Below are 19547 nucleotides of genomic sequence, written 5' to 3'. Positions count from 1 at the left end.
AAACCAAGTGTTATTGCGCCAAATGAAAGAATCGCTGGATGTGACATGTTTAAGTCCACCTTTCGTAGAGGTTCTTCTTGTAGGCTTTCCCTTTGACTTTTAAATCTCGGGCATGTCAAAAAGAAGTGCTCCAGAGATTCACTCTCAGTACATTAGAAGCATAAAAGAGACTGTGGCAGACCTGACCTGTGAAGGTTAAAGTTCCCAGTTGAGCGTCCGACCGATGAAGTTTATTGACGACGAGGTGGACCAGCCTGTCGAGGCCGCCGTCGAAGAAGGCGGGATGGCTGTCGGCAGGATCGGCGAGTATCGTCTTGGCACGGACGCGTCTAGGAATGAGTACGTCTAGCGGTTGGAAATGTTTTGCATCGCAAACAAGATAACAATGAATGAGCAGAAAAGAGATGTTTTGAGTTGCTGCGACGAAGCAGCGTAAAGGCTCATTGTAACCGTGGTGAAGCCGGTAAGACCGACCACAGCAAGCTACAACGAAATTAAGACGGGCGTTCGCTAGCACCTGCACCCGATGCCATCCGAGCTGGACGCAAGGTTTATGCCTACAGAAGAAACCAGGCTGGTGATGAATCGGTGTCAGACAACGTCACCGCTATGCAGAAGCTAACCGAAAACTGCGGGTTGGTGACAAGCAGTTACCGTTAAACATCGTTATGCGGGATCGTTTCGAGTGCGGCTTCGAAAACGAAGCAGTAAAGGAAAGACTTCTTGCCGAGCAGAACCTTACGTTCCAGGTCGCGTACGGCATGGCTGTGACCACTGAAGCTACAGCGCAACAGCGGCGAGACATACGGAACCAGGGACTAGAGGAGACAAAATAGAGGCAGGGTCTAATTCAAGCCAAGCGAATAAAAGAAGAAACCACGGCAGAAGGTTCTAGTTGTTATCGCTGCAAAAGTAAGCACGCTCCACATTTATGCCGTTTCAGAAAGGCGGCATGTTTCAAGTGAAGAAAAATCGGACCCGTAGCAAAAGCCTGTGGTTCAAAATACGAAGTTAGAAATTATGAAAGAAAGACTTTCGAGGAGCAGAAGAAAAAAGATGGTAAAAGCAAGAGCGCTTACGAAATGACTGAATTATTTTCCGTCCATCAAGTGATTGAGCAAAAAGAGAAATAGAAGGTAGACGTACAGATTTAGGAGCAAATTGTACCCATGAAAATCAATTCTGGAGCATTGTGTTGAATTGTGAGTGACGGCACCTTTCGATTATTCGCGAGAAAGCAATGTACACAACGCTTGTACACTGATCAAAGGAAAGTTCACCCGTAGTTGGTCGCGTAAGTGTTGAAGCGAAATTCACGGGCCGCAGGGCAAAAATTTCTTTGTTGGTAGTGGAGAGAAGAGGTGACAGCTTGCTTGGGCGGAAGTGGTTTGGGCCATTGGGCATTGGGCTGCATTGAATTCAGCACATGAATGTTAAATACGTGACTTAGCATGTTTCTGAAGCGTTTCGCAGTTACCTTCTTGGCTTTAATGGACCGCCAGTGAACATCGCACTGAAACACGGCGCCAGACCAACGTTCCTGAAGAGTCATCCAGTCCCACGAGCACTCAAGGACGACGTGGCCAAAAAAAATGGACCGCTTGGTGACAAGGAGTCTTGGAACCAGTCGAGTTGTTTAACTGGACAACTCCGCTAGTCATAGCAAGAAAAAAAAATTGCCCGCAGCTTCCCTCGGGGGAACACTGAGGAGGATGCGGACCATATAATTGGTTAACGGGGTGTTAAAGTGCGACTTACTTGGGTCGATGGCTAAATTGGTTAACGTGGTTGTGAAATGGGGTGTTAAATTGCGACTTACTTGGGTCGATGGCTAAATTGGTTAACGTGGTTGTAGGAGGGGGTGTTAAATGAGTGAACACGTACACACGTATGCGAAAGGGCGGCGCTGGTCGAAGGGACGTCGATCATTGTGTTTGTGGATTCGTTGGAATTCATTTCACCGCGACCTTGGACGTCGACGCGCCGTACAAACCAACCGACGAGCGGCAACTGAGCGAGCGAGCGCCGACCTTGAGTATATATACAGCACGACGGCGCATGCACTGTCAGCTGTTGAATTTTCTCGAAGCGCGACGCCACATGCGCGTCCACTGGAGAATCAGGAGAATTGTAGATGTCGAACGCGGTGTGTAGAGGAGGAAGGGTGCACAGATGGTGGAGGAGTGAAGCGCGCGCGGTGTGTAGAGGAGGAAGGGATGCACAGATGGTGGAAGAGTGGGCGACGGCGCGACGGCGCATGCGCGCGCGTCAGCTGTCGAATGTTCGAGCAGCGGTGCGGACGGCGCGGACGGCGCACTACAAGGCGCGAGTATAAGATGCTCCGCATCTAAAAAAGACAGTATTTTATTTATTTATTTATTTATTTATTTATTTATTTATCTATTTATCATTGTACTCACAGCGCCCGAGGGCATTACAGTGCGGTGGGGGGGGGGAGAATACGAAATTTCAACACTGAATATAGATACTCACAATCTACAACACAATAATAACGCCATTCATTGTAAACTATACATAGCGGCACGTGGGAGTAGACAATACAAAGGATCTTCACAGTACCGCCTCTTCCTAGACATCCTCGCGAGTACACTACTCTAGACCTTGAAGTAATCTTGAAAATACTTCATATGATCTAACCTCTGCTATTTCGGAACGCAACCTATTCCACGGCGCTATTGCTCTTGGAAAAAATGACATTTTAAATGCGTCAGTGCGGCAACTTATTTCCCTTAAGTGGGTGGCATGAACTAGTCGCTGTGAAACTTAGTCTGGTTTACAAAAGTATCGTGAGGGGTTCAGACTTCTACAGCTATGAAATATGTTGTGTAAAAGTTTCACCCTCAGATATTCCCTTCACTTGTCTAGAAGTCTCGAACCAAGCTTTTTTTTTGCTTTTAAAACACTGAAATTTTTGGTAAAATCAGAGCAGACAAACCTAACAACCATGTTTTAAATCCTTTCTAAATTGCACACATCACATGCCTTCCACAGATCCCACACAGCGCAAGCGTAATCTAAGACAGATCGAATGTTAGTCATATATAGTTGATTCTTGGCCTCAAGTGATAACTTACTTGAGTTTTTGCGCAGGAAACCTAACACACGTCTTGCTTTACTTGTGACGTGATTGATGTAACGGCTCCAGGAAAGGTCCTGTGTAAAATATACACCGAGATGCTCCACAAACTGTTCGCAGCCTGGCTGACATTACAGTTTAAAATGAGTCATGTTGTGCCTTTTTTCTAGAGAAACACATATGCACTGTTTTTTTGCATTATTGAACATACGCCACTTTCCACACCATTCAGAAACTGTGTGAAGATCGCTTTCAAGAGTAGTGCAATCATGGGAGCTATGTATGAGTCTGTACGAAACACAGTCGTCGGCAAATAATTTGATATGTGATAAAATACCGGAACAAATGTTGTTTATGTAGATGAAGAACAGTAGCGGACTCAAGACTGACCCTTGAGGCTCTCCAGAGCACACATTAACTTTCCGGGACGACTTACCATTGATAAAAACATTTTGCCTCCCTAAATCTAAATACTTGCTTATACAGTACACAACCATATTGTTCACTTTATACAGTTATTCATTTTACGTTACGACTTTGTGGTGATTACCACAGCACGGTACACAACGCCATTAAATCCAGTGGGTATCGTTTTCTTACTGCCGCACATATACTATCGACTCTCGGGCCAAGCAAAATATTCACTAAGCTCGACCTAGCTCAATCTTATCAACACCTTAGTGTCGTTGATGTGCCAGCCGAAGCACCGAAAGTTAACACAATCAGTGGGTTGTACTAGGTCAGGCGGCTGCCATCTGGAACTTCTGTCGTGCCGTTGGTGTTTCAACGAGAAATCGACGCATTGTTTGTAGGCATCCCTGGCGTTAAGGCTTATCTTGATGATATTCTCATTTCCTGGCGTTACGCATCGGAGCATGCAGAAAGACTTTTAATGCTGTATTGGCACGCTTGAAAAAAGAGCAGTTCAGAGTTGATGATGAACAATGGTGCTTATTGGCGCAAGGGTCATGTTATGGCCAAAGAGCGCCATGAACGATGATGAGGGAAAAGCAATGGTGCGTTATTATAGTAATGTGAACAGAATATGAACACTGAGAGTGTTGCGCGGCTGTAACGGGACCTAAAATTTCACGTTCTGAGGCTGGTTAAAACTAAACAATAATAAAAATAAGGTGGTGACATAAAACGCATGGAGGTGCAATAATGACAATGATGGTGGAGAGGGCCATCGCAGCCGCGACCTCTGTACAGTGGGTGAGCCACGGATCACCTCGAAATATGGGGTGAAAACTATGGACATCTTTTAGGAACCTGAAAAATGATGGAAGTTTAAAAAGCGTATTTCTACCCATGAGAATTCCCGGGTGTAGGGAGGCTGCTGTCAGTGGGGTTGTAAAACGTGCTTTCTAAGAGTATCTAACTCATTGCACTGGACGAGGATGTGGAGAATAGTGAGTGGTTTTCTACATCTTTCGCACAGTGGTGCATTGCTGGCAGACAAAAGATATGAATGCGTATAGTAGGTGTGCCCTGTTCTTAGCCTTGTAAGTACTACATCTGTGGGTCATGATTTTGATAGTGGCGGCCAATTATAAAATTGCGGCTTAATAGCATGCAGTTGATTGTCTGTGTGTCTATTCCACGTGATCTGCCAATGGCCCCTGAGCTTTCGTTTTACAAAAGGTTTCTAGTCAAGTGCAGTGATTAGTATTGATGCATTGAAAGCGGTGTCATTAGCGGATGCAGCCAGCTTGTTTGCCAAAACGTTTCCTTGTATTTCATGGTGCCTTGGCAACCAGCAAACAACGTCATGCTGACCCCAATATCAACGTCATGGAACAACGTCATGCGTGACCCCAATACTGGACAAAATACTGGACAAAAGTTTTAAAAAAGGATACTGGACAAAAGTTTTAAGACAGGGCCGCTGTGTGAACTAGGAGACGGAAGCTACAGAGATTTAAAGGTTACGTCTATTCGAATCTGTCATATTAGGGCATCCACGAATGCAGGGCAAAAAGAAGATGGAAAAAATAACTGCTTACTCAGGCATACTTGGAAGATTGAAATCTTAAAATTGAAACACAAAAACACAAACACGCATTGTTAACCGACAATTATGCTGCTAATTGAAAAAAAAGCAACTTTAAAATGATGTTTTCGGTGGTAGTTGAAGAAAGGCACACGATCGCTTCTCTCAATTTGCATAGCAGTCTAATTCAAACGCTCAGCCACGAGTGTACCATGCCTACTTTTTAACGCTACCCTGCGTCTCTCATAACGAAATTGTGGTTATGGGACGTTAAATCTCACATAAACAAATCAACGCTACTCTGCTGTAACCTTCAATAGAAGTTGCAAGCATTGTCTTTCAAAATTTCTATTACATGCTGAGGAACAACTACGAAAGTGCCACGTTGAAATTCACAGTAAATGAGAAAAATGAACATAGCATAGTCCCCTGAAATTAGGAACTGTTCATGTACTCCCGCAGCGAAAACGAATTCGCGTACAAGTAATCTTTGTCGGAGGTGAATTCTAAAAGCACACCAATATACTGTGATATAAAGTAGAAATTACTCACTGCACCGCGTTACACGTTTGGTGGCTACACTAGTGAGCAGAAGACTCTCAGCAAAGCGAAAGTAAACAAAGCAACATACCATATGTTCTGCTTTTTGCCATCATGCACGTAGTTCGTTAGTCACCCCGGCGAAAACAGGGTCTCAAACACCCACTCAAACACTACCGTAAATATAAACTACATTTATTAGACGCACAGGAGACGAAATAAACTAAGCACGTAGAAACGTTCAGCAGAAGACGAAACGCCATCAGCTGCTGCCTGGGTGCAACTGTTGCCAGACTAGAAGCGGGGGTTTCGCTATCTCTACCGGCTCAAGGCTTAGGGAAACCATGCTACCACTCTAAATGCATGTATTTTGCTGCAATGTCAATATATAAAAAAAGAATGAGTAAGAAAAGCGTTCATTTATTATACAAAAATAGGCATTTCTTAACCACGATTGTGAATACTCTCGTTATCAGGCGCTTTTCTCGGCCCATGCAAATCACTCAAGTGGAGGGAGCATTTCCGAGGCCTCCCTTGGCGAAGAAAGTGTGGAGGACCGTTCATGAAATGCAGTGGCTCCTTGAGTAGAGGAGCACGCTCCGCCTTGACTTAGTCAAGTCTAGGGGAGCCCTTGAGTGAAGGAGCGTTTGTGAATACGGGCCTTAATCTGGTAAACAGTGAATTATCCGGAATTCAAGGAAGGGAGGCGCTGCGAGCACACGACGAAGCAAGACGTGTGGTGCATAGGCTCCGTCGATTTTCGACGGGAGTCACGGCTCAATCATCTGCATTTTGCCAAGCCCGACGTCCATCGACGCAGCAAACTATGTGGACCCCGTTGGAATTAAGACGCCGGAACCTGGTGGCCTGGAATGCCGACGGCGTCGCACCGGCCACCCGAGGTAACGTAGCAGCCACCGCGTCCCACCTTCGGGGTTACGATCCCGAAGGCATGACCTGGACTACAGTTCTATCCTCTGAAGATGACCACTCCGCTGTTCCGAGTTTTCGAAATTAATCGCTCAATGAAGTGGTTGCGCGTTGAGCTCCCGTTCAAGCAAATACAGCAGCGTCCAACGCCATCTCGGCCTCCGGAACACCGGCCGGCAAGACGCAGCCTCTAGTATCACGCGCTGCAGGAGGCAAAGACAAGGCTATTACAAACTGGAGGCCTCGCTCAATCCCCAAAACTAGGCCCAGACGACTTCGTGATCGTGCTCAAGCCACGCGAACATGTGTCACTGCTCCAAGCCTTCCCGAAAAACTGCAACGAAGCCGCCTTTACAGCCTACCTCAGACCCGAGTTGGCGAAGTTGGTCACGGTTTTGCCGTCTCTTGAACAAAACTTCTTCTCGATACACACCCCAAACTAGGCGGCGGCGGATCTGCTTCTCGGGTAATTTTCGGTGAACACTGAGCGTGGGGTGATCCCACTCCATGGATACCTCCGACAAGACGGCCTCGATGTGTACCATGGCGCCATCATCGTCAGCAACTCAGACACCACTGACTCGCTTCGAGAGCAGGTGCAATGGAGAGCAGGCACCATCGTCGAGGTCAGGAAATTCATATCCTCTGACAAGGCTCCGGTTAACTTCACCGGGAATGTGAAACCGCGTTTTGTGCAATATGAGAACATGCTTATTCTCGTGCGAAAATACTACCGGACTATTCCAGCCTGTGGCTTGTTTCGGTTCGTTGGTCATCGAGCGTATGCATGTCTCAACACGCCGCCCAACACGCGCGGACTCTGTGGTCAAGAAACTTTACTTGTGGAGGCGGTGTGGGCCCCTCACTAGTGTGTTTCGTGGTGCGCAGTATGTGGGGGTGAACATGCGACAAATTCGCGAGAGTGCGCGGTGAAATTCCGTACCCAAAAGGTGATCGCCAAGGGTGGGACGAAAATGAAATCGGCAGCGCTTAAGAAGAGCCACCATCTGGCCCTCTCCGGTAAGCCACCGAGCCGGGACGACGACAACGCTGCGAAGCCGGCACCATCTGCTGGCAAAGCCGGCAAGTGGCCGCTGACGCAGACACCACCAAAGGCGACAACAGAAAACTGTCGACGACGCCACAACGAGACGGGACCAGTACTTGGGCCAATGTTGCAAAACACAAAACGCAGGTGAGCGGTACGGGCAAGGCCGCCCCTCCTCCCCCCCCCCCCCTGCGGCACGCACTGCCGAGCAAACCAAGATAGCAGCTCTCGAGGGCAAAATTTAGATATTGCTACAAAAATAGCGCTCCTAGAATCCAAATCAAAAGAGCTAACCAGTTCCTCCTCACCCGCAACTGAGGCCATCGTGAGTGAGTCCACGGCCCTGACGGCAGCACTGAGCGCGAAAGCTGCACTTGAGGCTCATCGAGAGGCCCACATGGACGTCCGTCCTAATGCATTAGCATATTTAATTTCCATGGCATGACCTCTGCTATTGCCAAAATGACCGAAACAATGCCCACAATAATCGCCAAGCACAGTCGTCGCATAGCGTCCGAAGATCAGGTGGTCTGATTAAAGACTTGTCTGGCTGCTCTCCCGAAACCCCGCGTCACGCCATAGAAAGTGATGTAGATGAAGATGACAGCTGCACGGTTACAGGAATTCAGGACGCCACTCTCGCCGCGAGTGCTGGCTCCGCAGCTGCGTCCCTACAACCGCTTTTTAGCTTGAATCGCCATGGCGGGCAACCCTCAGTTTAGACGCTTTCGGTGCTACGATTCGGCCAACCCCCATTCAAACTACTCAATGTAATTGCGGTGGATTCTGTTCTCGCGCCAAGCGGGCTCACTTCCGGATTTTCTTGCCGAAGCTTGCTTTACTTCCCGTTGTGGTTGCCCTCCAGGAGCCACGGAACGGTGCTAGCCTTCCACATTATTCCACGTTCCAGCACTACCCCTGTTCTTGTATATTTGTGCACCAAAATTATAGAGCCAACCAAAGGAATTTGGAACCTGATACTTAATATTTCTATGCGACGGTCACCCTCCTTCCGCTCGAGAAACGAGATGCACCATTACACATACTCAACAGCTACTGTTTTCTAAAACTTAAAAGTTTCTTTCGCAACACTCTTCAGTCGTGCCCTGAAGGCTGTGGGCAGGGATCCCGTTCTAAGATCGTGGGCAATTTCAACGCTCACAGCACACTCTGGGGGTATGTGCGTAATGAGAAGCCTGGGCGCAAACTAGCAGAACTTGCGTCCACACTGGGCCTCACTCTTCACACTGACCTTGCATATCCAACGCGAGTGGGTAACTCCATGACTTAAAAACGTGTCCTGACCTTACCATCACTAAAAGAAATTGAAGATCCCACGTACAGTGGGAATCACTGTTATGCGAAGCACGATCGAGGAAGCTTTACATGTCACTTCAAATCGGCACAACAATAGGAGGTGGAGGTAATTCATTCCGTACGTGACTTTCATGTCATGGTTATCACGTTTAGACGTGTCATTTACCTTCGTCATCTTTTCGCGTCACCTGATAACGAATTAGGTATATGTGCATTTGGTATATCTGCGCTTGAACAGGGAGCAAAGTGCAACGGAACGATCTAGGAGCCTGGATTTGTGTTCGCACATATAGTTGTGCAAAAGTGTCTTCGCGTTAATTAAAATGATTTGATCCATTTTTTCAATTGTTTATCTGTCTCTGTCTCTCTTTTTTTTCTCGTCGGCGGCATCGGCTGTGCATGGCCGCATTCATTCTGTATGAGTAGCCACGCACAATTCTAAAAAAAACTTCCTGACAGGCTTGTGCGTAACAATTCACGTCTTGGAGCTTCCAAGACAAAACTATCGTTTCTCATTTTGTTGACTCAGCGTACCATTTGGGCAATAAGGAGTCTAGCATTAACGTAAAACATATCGCACTCGTCATTTGAAAGGGCGGCAAACAAGCGCCCACAGCGGCACTTAAGATGGATGGATGGATGGATGGATATGGCTGTACCCTTTAGAACGGGCGGTGGCTAGCGCACCAAGCCGTAATACTTAATGAAGCAAAGACTAGATTGATTTCTTTTTCTTTAAAAAGTGAGTTTGAGGATTTGTACTTTGCAGTGAAGGGTTTAATTTTCACTCGTGCCTTGACTTTAGCCACCAATCAGATAACCTCCTTCTAGTTAAGTCTACCCGCTTACAGTCTATTTTGCCCTCCCGGTCCCTAAACCCAGTGCTTTAAAAAACTCTGCGCCATCATCGTCAACTATAAGGTGAAGCCCTTTACAGAACATTGTCAAGTGTTCGGCAGTTTCTTCTTCCTCTCCACACGCACTGCATACTGTGTCTACCCCTTCGTATTCGGCCCGATATGTCTTGGTTCACAGTACTCCCGTCCTGTCTTCAAACAGTAGAGAACTACCCCGAGTATTATCATAGATCCTTTCCTTGGCAATTTCCTGCTTAAAGGTTCGATAGATCTCTAGTGCGGACTTCTTAATTATGCCGATTCTCCACATGTCAGTCTCCGTTTCCTTCACTTTCTTCTTAACCGATAGTTCTTTTTGGTTTGGCCACCTGCTGTTTTCTAAGTATTTACCAGTCAATTTCCTGGTTCGCTTCCTCCATTTTGTGTCGAAATTCTTCATGTACAAGTAGCTAAAAACATTCCTAGCCCAACGCTCCTCCCTCATTTCTCTCAATCGCTCTTAAAGTTTATCTTGCTGCTAGCTTTCCTGCCCTCAAATGATGTCCATCCCATATCACCTTGTACTCCCTTATTTGGTGTATTCCCGTGAGCTCCTAAAGCAAGCCTACCTATTCCACGTTGCTTAATTTCTAATCTTGCTTGAACTTCTTATCTCATGCACAATACCGCATTGCCGAACGTCAGCCCAGGGACAATGACCCCTTTCCATATTCCTCTCACAACATCATACCTATTGTAATTCCACAGTGCCCTATTTTTCATCACTGCTGCATTCCTGTTAGCTTTAGTCGTCACTTATATTTCGTGTTCCCTCAGGTACTCGGTCCCATTGCTTATCCATACGCACAGTTATTTGTATTTATCTGTTATCTCTAGCGTGACCTCCTGTATTCTAAGCTCACTACCTTCGTTGTCATTGAAAATCATGACTGCTGACTTTTCCTTAGTGAATTTAAAATCTAACCTATCTCCTTCATTACCGCAGATGTCCATCAATCTCTGCAAATCTTCCTTGTTGTTGGCCATTAGCACTATATCATCTACGTACAATAATGCTGGTAGTGCCTGATCAATGAGTTTTCCTTGTTTGACTAAAGAGAGGTTGAAGCCCAGTCCACTTCCCTCTAATTTAACCTCTAATCCTTGTAACTACATCATGAATAATAAGGGTGACAGGGGACACCCCGGCCTAAGCCCCCGTTTTACCTCTACAGGCTCGGATACCTGTTTTTCTCACTTTATAACTACTTTGTTACCTTTATAGATATCGTTTATATATTAGTGACTACGTGTTCCACGCCTAGTGCGTCCAGTATTCCCCACAATTCCTCTTGAACCACGGTACCGTACGCTCCCTTGATATCCAAAAATGCTAGCCACAGGGGTTTGTGTTCCTTTTCTGCTATTTCGATGCACTGCGTCAATGAGAACAGATTGTATTCCAACCTCCTGTGTTTCTGAAACCCATTCTGCATTTCCCCCAGGACCCCCTCATCCTCTATCCATGCCTGCAGTCTTTCCTTTATAATCTGCATCGCCAGCCTGTAGACAGCTGGTGTCACTGTTATAGGACGGTAGTTGTTTATGTCAGCTTTTCCCCTTTTCCTTTATAGATCATGCTCATCCTTCTAAGTTTGCATCCATCGGGATCTTCACCATCGATTATTATTTTGCTCACTGCCCCTCTAAAAGCCTGCTTAGAATTCAGACCTATTGTATTTATCAGCATAATTTCAATACCATCTGGGCCTGTTGATGTACTACTAGGAACCCTTTTCTCAGCTCTTTCCCACTCTCGTTGTGAAAATGGAGCCATTGCACCACTTGATTCGTCCTTGTCTATTGTGGGGCATAATGTACTTCTATGTTGAAATTTTTCTGTCACCCTTGTTCTTATATACTCAATAGCTTCGTCCCCTTCTAGCCTAGCACCTTGGGCTGTAGTTATAAACCTCCGCTCTAGGCTCGTCTCATTTCTTAGGGAGTTTAGATGGTTACAAAATTTCGCAGCTGCCTTTCTATCTTTTTTATGTACTTCTGCCAGCCACTGAGCTCCTTTTCATTGATCAGAAGGGATGCATTCCTTCTACAGCTTAGAAAGATTTCCCATTTTCTTTCAACATCATCTGTCGGTTTACCCCGCTGCTTAGCATGTCTGTGTTCCCTGGAGGCTTCCTGACGTTTTGCTATGGCTCTCTTAACTTCCTCATCCCACCAACTTTTGGGTTTGTGTCTTCTTTTCCGGGTGACTTGTCACGCGTCTTAGCAAGCTCTAGCTCAAACAGTCTAATTAGATTCGCGTATGTCCACACTGCCTTATTATCCTCCGTGATTACTTTCTGAATTTGTTTAGTGGCTATTTCAATTTGCCTTTCTGAATAAAACGTTTTGGCTGTAGTTGCTCATCTTGTCTCCTTCCCACTTTCACTGCTCTTTCAAAATTTAGCTCGATACGTTTGTGATCACTACCCAGACTTCTGGAGCCACCTTCATCTATTTGCATTCCCCGGAGCTTATCGTACATCCTATGTGACATCAGTGCATAATCTATCGTCGACTGCAGCCTTCCTACCTCCCATGTTATTTGCCCTTCACACTTCTCGGTACTGTTGCAAATGATCAAATCAGGCCATTCACACATATCCATGATCATTTTTCCTGTCGGGTCGGTATACCCATCTATATCTTCTATGTGCGCATTCATGTCTCCTAGTATAGTTACCTCCCACTCTCCTATTAACTCCTGAATGTCCTTTGATATACACTCTACCATTGCCTGGTTTTCCTCTCTGGTCTTTGCTCCCGTCCACAAGTACACGAAACCAAGGAGTGTCATTTGACCTGCCACTTTCCCTTTTAGCCATTAATCTTACTTGCACTCCTGCTTGACCCTTTGCCAGTCTGTACTTTCATGAATGAATGCCCCAATACCACCCCCCTTTCTGCTGCCTTCTGTTCTATTACAATATTCCCACGCGTAGTCCAGATTGTTCGCAGGTTGTTCCATGTCCATGAGATGTGTTTCTACAAAACCGTATACCATCGGCCTCTCTTCCCTTAGCTGTTCTTCTATCTCTTCCCACTTGAGCCTGTTCCTACCACCCTGCATGTTATTATACCCTATGTCTGAATTGGCTCGGCACTCGTGACTACGTCTATTTGCGCCCCGGACTCTACCTATCTTGATACTGGTGCCACTTTGGAATCGTATCTGTCCATACCACCTGTCCAAGAGTCTCCCTGGCTGTTTCCCTCGTTACTAACTATCCTGCACCCTGAAGGGCTCGCTTGCCCCCCAAAAAAAGCTACTGCGCGTCCTGCAAGCCGCCAGCCCACCTCATGACCTAGCCGTCCATCGAAGTGAATTCTGTCTCGTTGAAAACCACCCCACCTATACACCTCTCTGTTTATTTCCACCACCTCAAAGCCTTTCTCTCGACTCATCCGCCATATCTCTTGGTTTGCGTTGACAACCGCTCTTTGCAGGTGGCTATCACGCACCGGTACCTCTGGTATCGTGCATATCACTACCTGTACCTTAGAAGAAGTGGCGCGCATGTCATCGACGCCTTTCGCCAGTGTGGTTGCTAGTCCTGCTGTATCTTCATTTAAGACATCGTTTAAACCGCCTGAAATTATCACGAGGTTTTGTCTATCAGCTGTAGTTTTGAGTTTTGCACTCGCTTGCCTCATGACTGCTTCAAGCTTGCGTCCTGGGAACACTCCTACTGCAACCCTCTTGTCACCTCTTACCCTCTCTTTGATGGCTTCTGTGCATCGATTTAAATTCGAGTCCCCGGCGATTATCACATGCTGTGACTTTTCAGCTGGAGCGTTCAGCACCTGGGGGCTACTTGCACCTATGACGCCGGCTGCTTTGTCACCTGCCAGCCCCACCACTACCTCGCTGAAGCTGGGCCTTGCGACAATTGAACCGGCTGAACCTGTTTTTTCCAAGCTTGATTGCTCTTCCTTCTCCACCGTTCTGGTTGCCGGTTCCCTGCTGTTCTCTCCCTAGGCCGCTTCTTTGTTAAGGTTCGCTAGTGCTTCCTCGGCGGACTTCACTCTTTCTCCCATCGCCCTCGTTTTCTCGTGCTCTGTCGCCAACGCAGTCTCGAGCTCGGCGATTCTCATCAGCAGTTCACTCTGGGCAACCATCATTTTCTCCATTTTTTCCTCGAGCTCACATTGCCTACACTTCGCGTCAACCTCTTCTCCATGCGCTTCTACACTTGGGTCCACTTTCAAAACCACTCCACATCCTGAACACTTTACAGTCTTTTTAACCATGTCTTTCTGACACCAATTCTCCCTATACTCGATAATTACTAAACTCGAGCCCTGCACTACGAAATAAAGAAGTGTAAGCTCTACTACAAAAATTTGCGTGTTCAATGTACGCGCACCTCCCCCACGGGGTGGCAAAAGAAAAACAACCACTAAAATTTCAAGCACACACACCCGCACTAATAAATACTTGGTGACTGGCCTTCGAAAAAGCCGTACCATAAAATAAATGCTACGAAAATTTCAACTGCTGCCTTTTAATTATAAAGACAAGCTCAAAAAATGCAAAACACTGATCTGCGCAGTCGATCCGGAGCGCTCAAAAAACATGTCGATCCACCGAACAGACCGAGAGAGAAAGGCGCCGCAGCGCCGCCTAGTGGTTTCCATGCGAACGGCCTCCCCGTGACGACCGCCCTCATCCCACTACCCCGATCTACAGGTTTTCCCGCTCAATTTAATCCAAGCACCAGCCAAATTAATCTAGGTGCCCGTCAATTTAATCCAGCCGCCACTGAAATTAATCCAGGTGCCATTCATTTTAATCCAAGTGCCACTGAAATTAATCCAACCACCAGCCGATTTAATCCGGACGCCAGTGAATTTAATCCTGATGTCATTGTGACTTCAAAACGACCCAGAATTTTCGGGAATGCGTGGAGTGAATAGCTTTGGAGTGAATTTAACAGGGAAAAGCCATGAATGAGTCACTAGTGACACAATGCGACTCGCGCGACTTTATCACGCCTATCACCCACGTAAGCACTATTCACACCTTCGACATGCATATCAAAGGCAACGCCGTGCACACAGTAATAACTTGATAATTATTAACCAGGCCAATGATCTCATCACGAGTGACTTAGGTGACGTCCTCACGCATATCACCCTCGCACGCACTGTCTTAACCTTCCGTCATGCATATCAAATGAAACGTCTTTGAAAGGGTGGGATCTTGATACCTAAAACTCGGCCAAGTCACCTGATAACCAGTTCCTCAGGGGACGTCATCACAAATATCACCCGCGCACGTTATTTACTCGCCTGCCGATATGCATGTCAAACGAAACGTCTTTCAGACAGCGATAACGTGGTACCTATGACTCGGCCAACTGACTTGATCACTTGTGATTTAGCTGACGTCATCACGCCTATCACCCACGCACACAATGTCTAACCTGCCATCATGTATACCAAACGAAACGTCTTCGAGAGGCTAATAAATTGAACGCTGTCAATCGGCAGAGTGACGTGATCACTAGTGACTCGTGTGACGTCATCGCGTTTGACACCCACGCACGCAGCGTCTAACCTGAGTTCATACATATCAAACGAAACGTGTTTGAGAGAGTAATAACTTGAACGCTGTCACAAGGCCCAGTGACGATATCACTAGTGACTCGCGTGACCTCTTCACGCCTGACACCCACGCACGCGGTGTCCTAACCTGTCTTCATGCATATCAAACGAAATGTCTTTGAGAGAGTAATAACTTGAACGCCGTCACAAGGCCCAGTGACGTCATCACTAGTGACTGGCGTGACGTCATCACGCCTGACATCCACGCAAGCACTCTGTAACCTGCCTTCATGTATATCAAACGAAACGTCTTAGAGAGAGTAATAACTTGAACGCTGTCACAAGGCCCAGTGACGTCATCACTAGTGACTGGCGTGATGTCATCACGCCTGACACCCACGCACGCGGTGTCCTAACCTGTCTTCATGCATATCAAACGAAATGTCTTTGAGAGAGTAATAACTTGAACGCTGTCACAAGGCCTAGTGACGTCATCACTAGTGCCTGGTGTGACGTCATCACGCCTGACACCCACGCACGCGGTGTCCTAACCTGTCTTCATGCATATCGAACGGAACGTCTGTGAGAGAGCAATAATGTTATACCTATGACTCGGCCAACCGACTTGATCACTATTGACTCACGTGACGTCATCACGACTAACAGTCATGCAAGCACTCTCTAACGTGCTTTCATGAATATCAAACGAAACGTCATTGAGAGAACATTAACTTGAAGGCCGTTGCAGGCAGCGTCTGCTAGTAAAAAACTAACTTCTCGCGCTGCACAGCCGTTCACCAGCTAACCGGTATACGTAGGCACCAGGTCGCGCGTTTAGAATTCAGTCAAAGGCGTCTTTACATGGCTTTTGTTTGACTTGACGCTTTTCTTGACTCGTGTAGATGTGATGGAAGCAACAGTACCTTCAAGCAGCAGAGTGGTACAACCCAACAACAGTGTCACATCGCTCGTTGAGGGCAGCGCTTCTCCTTCATTCAATAAATAGAAATAATGAAGTCGAAATGACAATTAAGCATTTTACAAACCATACTCAATTACGCAACATTCAGCCGATACCCTCACCTCCCTGCGACACGTTTACTCCAGCTCGTCGTGTGGGTAGATGTACGCGTCTTTTTTGTTGCTTCTCGTGTTTCGTAGAATGCCTTGAAAATGCGGGCAGCCAGGCCGCAATACTGTGAACGGACAGGCGTTCTACACTAAACAGGCACGCTTATTCCAAGCACACTAACCTATAAGAAACGGCGTGGCGTAGACTGTAAAAAGGAAGGCACGAGTCAGCCACCGCATTGAATGGCGCATCAGCAAATGGCCAGTTGCAAATAGCAATAGTATGTATCTCAAGTATGGGGACTGCCCTCTATTACAACGGATTTGTTTCACAGGATAACCAGATGAAATAATTGTTGAGCCGAAGGAGTGGTAGACAAATCTTTTTGTAGCAAGCTTTGGAGCAGGCAGACCGTGCGTCTTATGCTTGATTAAGGATATACAGTGTTATGACTATAGCCGAATTATATGCAAACGCCTGTTTCGTTTCTTGTGCTCATATCGTGTCATTTTGACACGTGAGCACAAATTAGAGGGCGAGGAGAGCTTTTACGGTGCTTTTATAGTGCCTATATATACCTATTTCGGGCGTTGTAGCCTCAATTCGTATAGGTGCCTGTAAATGTCTGTTTTCAAAATCGATGCCTATATAAACGCTATTTAACCTGAAATTTTGCTTTCAAGTACCACTGGAGCCCGGTATTTATGTTACCCGGCAAAATATAGATTTCGGGACACTGTGGGGTGCAAACTATTCTTTATTTCACGAGTTACGTTTAGAACTGTCAAAACCAGAAGGCGTTTTAGCCAAGAGGAAGGTAGATTAGCCTCTACACATGTATACCATCCATGTCGCGTCGTCTGCTCAGCCTCTTTCCAGTGTCCGCTCAGATGCGTAGGGAGCAGGAGGTGCCTCTGTGCATCGGCAGGAAGATGAAGAATGAATGCGAAACTGTGGAGAGTCATCAGGGGAAGTAAGGAAGTAAAGTGCAGATTAAAAAAAGCGATATCTATGTAGTTTTTGTTTTATTTGTCATACACAGGTGGTGCTTCACTGGATCACCTGAAAATTTTTACTTACGCAGTGGAATTAGTTGCACGTCCAATGAAAAGCTTTGTATTACTAGAATTTTTAATTTAATCATTAGAAGCTGCGAAAGCATGATCTCAGGAGGGGAGCTTGAAACCTTCAACACTAACTGTATGTAGACTTCGCAAGTCCAATTCCTTCCCCGCTATTGGTACGAAATTCACTCGGAGCTGGAGCATCACACGACGTGCATGAGCACGTCATGCGCGCGTAACCTACACTCGCATGAGATGCCCATGTCAGCCCGTGCGTGCAAGCGGTCTCGATGTTCTTTTGTATTGTACTGCGAGTTTTTGTGGGATGGATCCCTATCTGCGCGCACGTTTGGAGAGGCTGGCTTGGATAACGTATCCTTACCCCGATACACAGCGTCACACCGCTGCGTCTTCTGCTAGGGACGATACACCAAAACCACGCCCAGCGTTGTGAATGCTGGCCCCGACACAATGCGCAAACTGCGAGAACACCAACGCAAACAAAATGGAGGCACCTTAGTGTCGCGTCTCTCTCGATATGAAATTAAATAAATAAGGCGAATAGATTTCGCCTGTGTGTTCTAACATTTTTGTAAACTTTCATGCTTCTATTTAGGCAACAGTTTGTACAAATTACACACAGTTTCGGTAGGGCGAAACGAGGTGCTCCAGCATGCCGTTTTTCAACTAGTGCGAAAGGGGCGAATGTAAATGTTATAGCCTGCATGTCAGCAAATGGCCTTCTCCACTGGACAATTGCAGACAAGGTCTACTGGGCTGTCTTCAACGACTTTCTTGCAGAAGTGTCGAGTAAAGTTTCACAGCAGGAACCAGGAATACAGGCAGTGTTCCTGTTTGACAACGCACCAGCGCACCACCGCGCCGAACAGGCTGTCCTCGCGGCAAGCGACCACACAGTCAAGTGGCTACCGCCATACAGCCCTTTCGTCAATCCGATTGAGGAGCTCTTCTCAAAGTTCAAGGCAGGTGTAAAGGGATTCCTAAGCGAGCCGAGGGATGATCTCCTCACGACACCGGAAGGGATCTCCAAGAAAGAACATCGCCGTGGTCTGCTGGTTGAGGCCGCGGGATGCTCTATGCAGCACATCCAGCGTGTGGACTGTGCCGCTTATGATAGGCACAATTACACTTTTGTACAAGTTGCCCTCGACTGCCTTGATATGTAGAACACTGCTCAGCAGCACATCTATGGGCGCGTGTTCATGAAAATTGCTTTGCCTGTATATTAATAAATTTTGTTTCTCACGGACTTGTCCCGGTTCTCTTTCATCACCCATTTCATAACCAATTTAATAAGCTTGACGTTATTAGAACAACATTTTTTTCTTGAGGTACGGTGGATGTTTTAACCGGACATCATCTTTGCTTCGGCATTGCGAAAGCATGTCAGGTAGGTCGTAACTATAGAGGCCAGCTCTATAAGCACTAAAGAACCGGGATTTAGGCACCGAAAATTGGCGGCCAGAACACTGTTTTAGGCTTCCAAAATTGTGAATATAGGCACAATTAGCTTTGACCAAACACACATTTTCCAATAAACAGGTGCGGGATCTGTCTCTACGACATGAAAGCAAGCAAAAATGTTCTAGTTTATAATTGTACAAACGGGTAATGATTTAGCATAAACATGCGTTTTTCCGCGGGGTTCGCAGAATACGGTCTCTCCATTTCTAGTTCTGCATGGTCAGTTAAGTGTGCACCATCGTAGAAATATGCTTCTGGGTCTCTTTCTGTGTGCCATAGCTAAGAAGGGCTATACATGCGCAAATAGTCAGAGTGCCAGGCGCCAGAAGAATTTTTTTTTTGCGGCGTATTAACTTGGCCTAACCACACAGGCAAAAATTTTTCTTCTGTCTGTGAACACTTTAAGGGTCGTTACACAAACTTAAGACTTTTAAGAAGCGTAAAGGAATGAATGCACTGAGCGCTCAAGATCTCATTTACCAAGATTTCCAGTACTACGCGTGGCATAAAGAGGTGATAGGCCAAACTGAACACGGCTTCACCTTCATCTCATGGGCG

At 46.5% G+C, this 19547-nt stretch overlaps 1 pseudogene; it reads left to right on the top strand.

Moving 5' to 3' along the window:
• The first annotated feature begins 283 nt into the window (after window positions 1–283).
• LOC142767820 (uncharacterized) lies at window positions 284–7759 on the top strand (annotated as a pseudogene).
• Window positions 7760–19547: the final 11788 nt, after the last annotated feature.

This window comes from Rhipicephalus microplus, chromosome 7, assembly GCF_043290135.1.
Source record: "Rhipicephalus microplus isolate Deutch F79 chromosome 7, USDA_Rmic, whole genome shotgun sequence".
Classification (NCBI taxonomy): Eukaryota; Metazoa; Arthropoda; class Arachnida; order Ixodida; family Ixodidae; genus Rhipicephalus; species Rhipicephalus microplus.
Note: the sequence above shows the minus strand (reverse complement) of the source record. Positions and strands in the feature narration are given on the sequence as shown.